Genomic DNA, 6,437 nt, shown 5'->3' on the forward strand with positions numbered 1-6,437 from the left:
ACAATAATAAATTTGGCATGTTGTCATTCATCTACTCTCATTCTTTTTCGCAATTTACATGCGTGCACGCAATAGTTTTCAATCGAGCAACAGTGACACTTTGTCGCGAACATGTGGGTGCTCCCGCCGCGACGCGACAGCGCGACGGAGCACGTTTGTCGATGTCGCTCGTCGCCGTCGCTCGAAAGCCGCGTGCATGCGGTTGGGCCTTTAGATTCAAAGTTCAAGGTTGCTCCTCGCGCGACGCGACACTCCCCCCGCCCCTCGCGTCTTTTAAGGCTCGTTAAATAAGGCCGTGCCTTTCCTGTCTGCTTCGACGGCAGGCCTCCTCCGAGCGGGGTGATGTTATTGCATGCACCCTCCGAGCGATGGGTCGGCTTGTTTGAACTCTGCTTCGGCCGCGTTCGTCGCCCCCACTCGCGCGCTTTTACCCGCGGTAGAACATACAATGTGTGGGGGGATCTTATCAATTTGGACTTCATACCGGAAGGACAGGACGACGACGGAAACGGCAACGGTGACTGCAAAAACCCGTCGAGAGTGTCCATATAATTGCTATCGCAATAAAAGCGCGACGTGAACATCACCTGTAATCTAAACGCAAAGGCACGTAAAGGCCTCCAAGGCCTCCAAGGTGCGTCGTTGCCTATCTTGGAGGCAACGACGCACAGTTGATAATCGCGCGGCGCGCATGCCCGCGCACGCGCGTGACTGCCACGTCTTCCACGACAGCGCGGGCCGCGCCTGTTCGTACCTGTGCGCTAGCGTACGTTCGTATCAAACGTCGCGGGGTGTAAATCGGTACGCAACAATTGTACCCCAATACATTGCAGGCTAATGGGCCTTGGCGAGGACCACAGAAAAATTCGTATCACCCCGAAATTTGTACGAGCCGTGATCGTATCACCAAGGGTTTATTGTATATACATTGTGCAAACTCTCTCATATAAATGTATAACAAACATTCAACTACTTCTGTAAGAACACGTTTTACTTTCGAAAATCAGTTCTGCGGAATCCCGGCAATGTGGCGGAAGGGTTAAGAAAGGGAAAATAGACAAACACCCTTTTGTAGCATGAAGCCACAAGGAAATCCATACAGATTTCTCAGAAATAAAGCCTCCTAGTCGCCGAAAAATTCGTCCTGGTCCGGGGTTCGAACCCGGGACCAACGCCTTTCCGGGGCGGTCGCTCTACCAATTGAGCTAACCAGGAAGCTAGCAATCTAGCAAGCTAGCGACGAGGCTTTGTTTCTCAGAAATCCGTATGGATTTCCTTGTGGCTTCGTGCTACAAACGAGTGGTTGTCTACTTTCCGTTTCTTAACGTTTTACTTTCGTGTTAGAACGGCAGACTGGGCTTGTTGGTTTAACATGGTTGAAGTTTAAGGCGCGAATAAGACACGGACGAAGATAAGGAACACACACACAGAGCGCCAAACTTCAAACTTTCCCTTTCAAGACTTCAAACTTTCGTGTTATTCCGATTCCTATGAAGGAGGGATCAACCATGCGTATTTTTTTAAACACTCCACACGTACCAGGGTGTCTGCATTTCTAATTTATGCTTTAGCCTTTCAAAAAACCTAAGGAGGACAAGGCGCTATTATTTATCTGCGTAAACAAAGATGTTTCGTGCTACTGTACACGTATTGTTTAAACTTATTTCTCTGTTCTCATGATTTTCTTATGATCTTCTCAGGTCCCTACATTCTAGCAACGTGCAGAGATCAGACTGAGCTTATAGACGCCCCTCTAATAAGGCATAGTAACGAAATCACAAAGTTGGAAATTTTCGCCTTAACTTTTTGTTGTAAGGCTAACACGTACAAGTGCCTTTCATAACCTCCGAATGGCCACCTGTTGATCTCATTTCTGATAGCCTGCTTTGCCGAATTCCTTCAGTTTGGCAGCCATCTTGATCAATCCGGATGTTAAAAAAGCAGCATTCTACGAAACGTATCATTTCATTCTTTGTCTGAATCGTCTGTTCATATTCATTGCTGCGTGTGATCAGAAAAAGACGAGCATACCTTCTTTTGTTCAACACCTTCGAGTGGGTCCATGTAATATGACGTATGTGGATCAAAGCCTTCAGGAAATAGAGGGGCGGAGACCACCAATTCCAAAATAACGTTACGGCAATCCAATAGCTTTTGGCACGCCCTCGCAGCCTACCTCAAAGTACTGCAGTAAGGCGCCCTTTTAAACGTGTATCAAAATAAAAGGTAAAGCAAATCTAATGCACGACTTAGGCCCGTATTCTGAAACGCTCCTTACGAGATTCGGAAACGCTCCTTACGTATTCTGAAACGCTCCGTCACGAGATACCAAAATTGGTATCTGTGACGTGACTGTGTGACGAACACAAATAACAGGAGTTAACATGAAAATCATGACACGCATCTCATGTACAGCATGATTTACATGCCACGCTCATGGTGCGCTGACGGCCGTTTCGCTAGCTTGATATACACCAAAATATGTATTGCGTGACGTGACTGTCTGACGAACATAACTAACAGGAGTTAACATGAAAATCATGACACGAATTACAGCATGACTTACGTGCCCCGCTCATGGTGCACTCACGGCCATTTTATTAACTGGATGTATACCTAAATTGGTATGGCATGACAGGAGTGCGTGACGAACATAAATAGCAGGTCGCGTATCGTATATATGTAGCAGAATATGTTTCATTAGCATGGCATATACCAGATTGTACACTCATGCATGTATGACAATCTCGCGATATATAGCGAACGAGATGTCCTGACATGAATGACTTCATTAGCCTCAATGACAAACAAGACGATGTATACGGCTACTTGCTGGCTGCTTCGCATTACATCGATTCCCACATTGCGTGGGATCTGCCAATTTTTTTGTTGTTAGTGCGATGGATGGCTTGCTGCCGCAGCTTCCATACATTCTAATCACGGTAACGTTTACGACAGCATAAAACGGCACGTAACTTATAATTTATAAGTTACCCGGCTGTTACAACAATTTTATCTTTGTGTTTCCTTCATTTCCCTCTCACATATAGGTTACATTGAGAGTAGCGTGTCATTTTAAAGGCGAAAGCACCGCGATATGCATTGTAACCTTTAGATTGTGACTTATAATAAGCGCAGTGATTCATCCGTCAGCGGACCTACACTATGGAGTGGAAGCTTATGGGTCATTGTGTCACATCACGGTCTGTCTTTTTCAAGGCTGGCTTTAGCAAGTGAACAGCGGTTAATGCATACACAGAACGGGTCTTGACAGCAGAAAAGCAAATCATAGAAGCAGCCATCTTACATTGCGGGATACTGTGCCAAGCGATGGTGGGGTATGAATTAAAACTTGGAGTTCAATAAAGTGAGCCCGCTTCCATAACACGTAATTTAAGAAGGCATGGGCAGAAGCACAAGAACGAAATGCCTTCTTATGTTGGTTAAATGTATGTGCTAAATAACTTCTTCAGATGCTCTTGCATCTGTTTCGCATTTAAGATTGAGTTGCCCCGGTGAAGCTTCGCTAATAGCGGAGAAGAGGATACATCAGATGGTAAATGGCGACACGATAAAATACTGTGAGCACGCGACAACCGACAAAATTAATCTAACGATGCGATCGAAAAACCATTTCCAGAAAATTTTTTTCAGGACTCGCAATACAATTAATCCGAATTTCCTTGTCGTCCCGTATAGTTTATTCTCAGCGTTAAAATTAAACGTAAAATACAGCAAACGTGAGGTCACAACATAGCACCAAGCACGCTTAACCGTTATCAGTTTGCCAACACAGGAGGAAAATGGAGGCGAAAATGTCCGAGGCCCGTGTACTTAGATTTAGGTGCACGTTAAAGAACCCCAGGTGGTCGAAATTTCCGGAGCCCTCCACTACGGCGTCTCTCATAATCATATCGCGGTTTTCGGACGTCGCTAAGTTCACAAAATAGCATGCGACAGGCGCTCCACTGATGACGCATAGACAGATGTGTGAGCTCGCGGTGAGTCACAAATGTGGCGTCCGCCAGGCGCCGCTTCAACTTCATCGAGCCTAGAGTTACTGTATATGCTACCTTTAGGTAGCAGAGTTGCGCATCTGTCTTCCAACGCCGCTAGCAACCATGCATTGCGGAGAAGCTGCCGCTTGGGCCAATTTTTTTATTTCTCGACGCTGCCGCTGCAGCGAACTGAATTAACACTAGCCATCGACAGCCAATGTTTATCGCCGGTCTTCGACACGCCAGTCAGGTTAATCGGCGACACGGTAGGCATGTCGCCTGCAAAAACGAAGTGCGACTTCACCGCATAGCTGTGGTTGCTAGCCGGACCTATGCGCTACTCTGCTACCTAAAGGTAGCATATACAGTGACTCTTATCGAGCGTAGAGTGCCTCGATGCGCGCGCCCCCGCTTAGAGTGGTGTCAGCTTTTGAAAGGGCAGGTGCCGCCATGGAGGAAGGAAAGAAAGGAGGGAGCATTACGTCACACAGCCAGCCTTGGCAAGCCAACTCGTTTTGAAGCCAGCAGTGTCGGCCCAGCACGTGACCTTTTTCGTCAAGATCACGCAATAAATGAGATTTTCCGACACTTTGGGTATGGCGCCCTGTAGCTTTTAATCGAAGCGCGCTCGTTCAGCGCAGACCGGCTGCTCATGGTGCAGGTTCAAAAACATAACCGCACCGGTAGTACTCAAACCTACCGCGCGCGCTCTGACGCTTTGATCACGTGCTGGGCCGACACGGTGGGCTTCAATTGCGTGACGTAATGCTCCCTCCTTTCTTTTTCCTTCCTCCATGGGTGCCGCCTCCTCGGCCTTGGCGGCAGCGTGGCTGCCATGTTGAATCCCCCGCCCGGTCACTTGTGCGTGGCGCGCGTGCTGTTTTTAGCTCGGTGCTCGTTTCCCTCCAGTTTTATGCACTCGATACCGTCATCATGGCCGGGTGTTGCGTGCCGCAGTGCACCAATCATTCCAGAAACGCTTGGAGCTGTATCGTTTTAGAAGATACGAGGTTTCTTTGAACAGTAAAAATCAAACGTGACAAGCGGCATCCGAAGAACACATTATGTTCACGATAAACGGCAGCGCACACCGGGTTAAGACAGAAACACCAAAAACGAAAAAAAAGGACGACACAAGCGCTGAACTTCAACTGATCTTTATTGACCACCACAGTTGCTTAAATAGCATCTTGTTGCGCATGCGTGTAGCATCTGGCACAGCAAGTTCAATAGACAATCCCAAGAGCAACAAAACCCAGAAGCCGCGATCAAATCACAAAGCAAAAGCGAAAGATTAGAAAATAAAGAACCGAAAAACCAACACCAAAGAACAAACCACATCACGTGTTAATACCTAAAAACTTCCGCTCTTTTGAAGATAGACCAACCGATGGGCAGCTAATGCACTCTTCCCTCCTTTCCGAAATTTCTGCCGCTTCTAAAATTTCACGTGCAATTTTGCCTTTTTCCCTACACACCCCCCTCGTGTTGCCCAACATGGGTGCGCAGCCGCAGTCCCTGCAGTGAATGGCAAGGTGGCCTGCATTTTTCTTGGAGCAGTGATAACTGTGCTCTGTGAGCCTCGTGTTGAGGCATCTACCCGTTTGCCCAACGTACACCTTATCACACGTCAGCGGTATAGAATATACGACACATTCGGTGCAGGTGACGTAAGGGTTCCTGTGCTTAATCGATCATGCTTCCCTCTGTTTGCTCTGTGAATTGGCCTTTTTGCAAAGGGCTGACAGCCGCACAGGCGCAGAGAACACCACATCCAAACCAACCTTTCGGCCAAGTTTCCGTAGCTTGTGTGACACAGTGTGGACATAGGGAATCACAAGAACCTTTTCTGGGCGGAAGCGAGCGTCGTTGCCGCCAGAGGCGGCGGCGGAACCGCTCCTGGAGCCTTTAAGCAGTACTTCCGCCACTGACGCCAGAAGGGCCATCGGGTACCCTGACTCACGAAGGCGGCGGGTCTGGATAAGAAAACTTGTCTCACATCGGTGGATGCACGATTTAACTAGGGCATGATGAAAACATGACCGCGCAATTGCTCTTTTTACTAGCTTCGAATGGGCCGAATGATATGGAAGAACTGGTTTGCTGCCTCTCGGTTCATAGCTCCAACACACATGATCGGCAGAGCAGTACAGACCATGATCTAAAAACCTTATAAAATTATTCTTAGGTACGTCATGAGTGATCACCAAGGGCCTGAGGCATTCTGTAAACACTTAATAGTGCTGCACATGGCATTGTCAAAACCTTCTTCGTCATAACATAACAGAACTAAAAATCGTCAACGTACCTAAAAACACGGACAACCTTTTGATTGTCAAAGCGTTCTTTAAGTTTCTTTTCGCGTACAGCAAGGTACAGGTCACTCAGGATTGGGGCTATGCATGATCCTATACAAATTCCGTTTTTCTGTAGGTAAAT

At 47.4% G+C, this 6,437-nt stretch overlaps 1 non-coding gene across 1 annotated transcript; it reads right to left on the bottom strand.

Annotated features, from left to right (window-relative positions):
• Positions 1-1,141: 1,141 nt before the first annotated feature.
• Trnas-gga (transfer RNA serine (anticodon GGA)) lies at positions 1,142-1,215 on the bottom strand. The gene has a single exon. It is a non-coding gene; the product is annotated as a tRNA-Ser (tRNA).
• Between the last annotated feature and the right edge of the window lie 5,222 nt (positions 1,216-6,437).

Source organism: Rhipicephalus sanguineus, chromosome 4, assembly GCF_013339695.2.
Source record: "Rhipicephalus sanguineus isolate Rsan-2018 chromosome 4, BIME_Rsan_1.4, whole genome shotgun sequence".
Taxonomy (NCBI): Eukaryota; Metazoa; Arthropoda; class Arachnida; order Ixodida; family Ixodidae; genus Rhipicephalus; species Rhipicephalus sanguineus.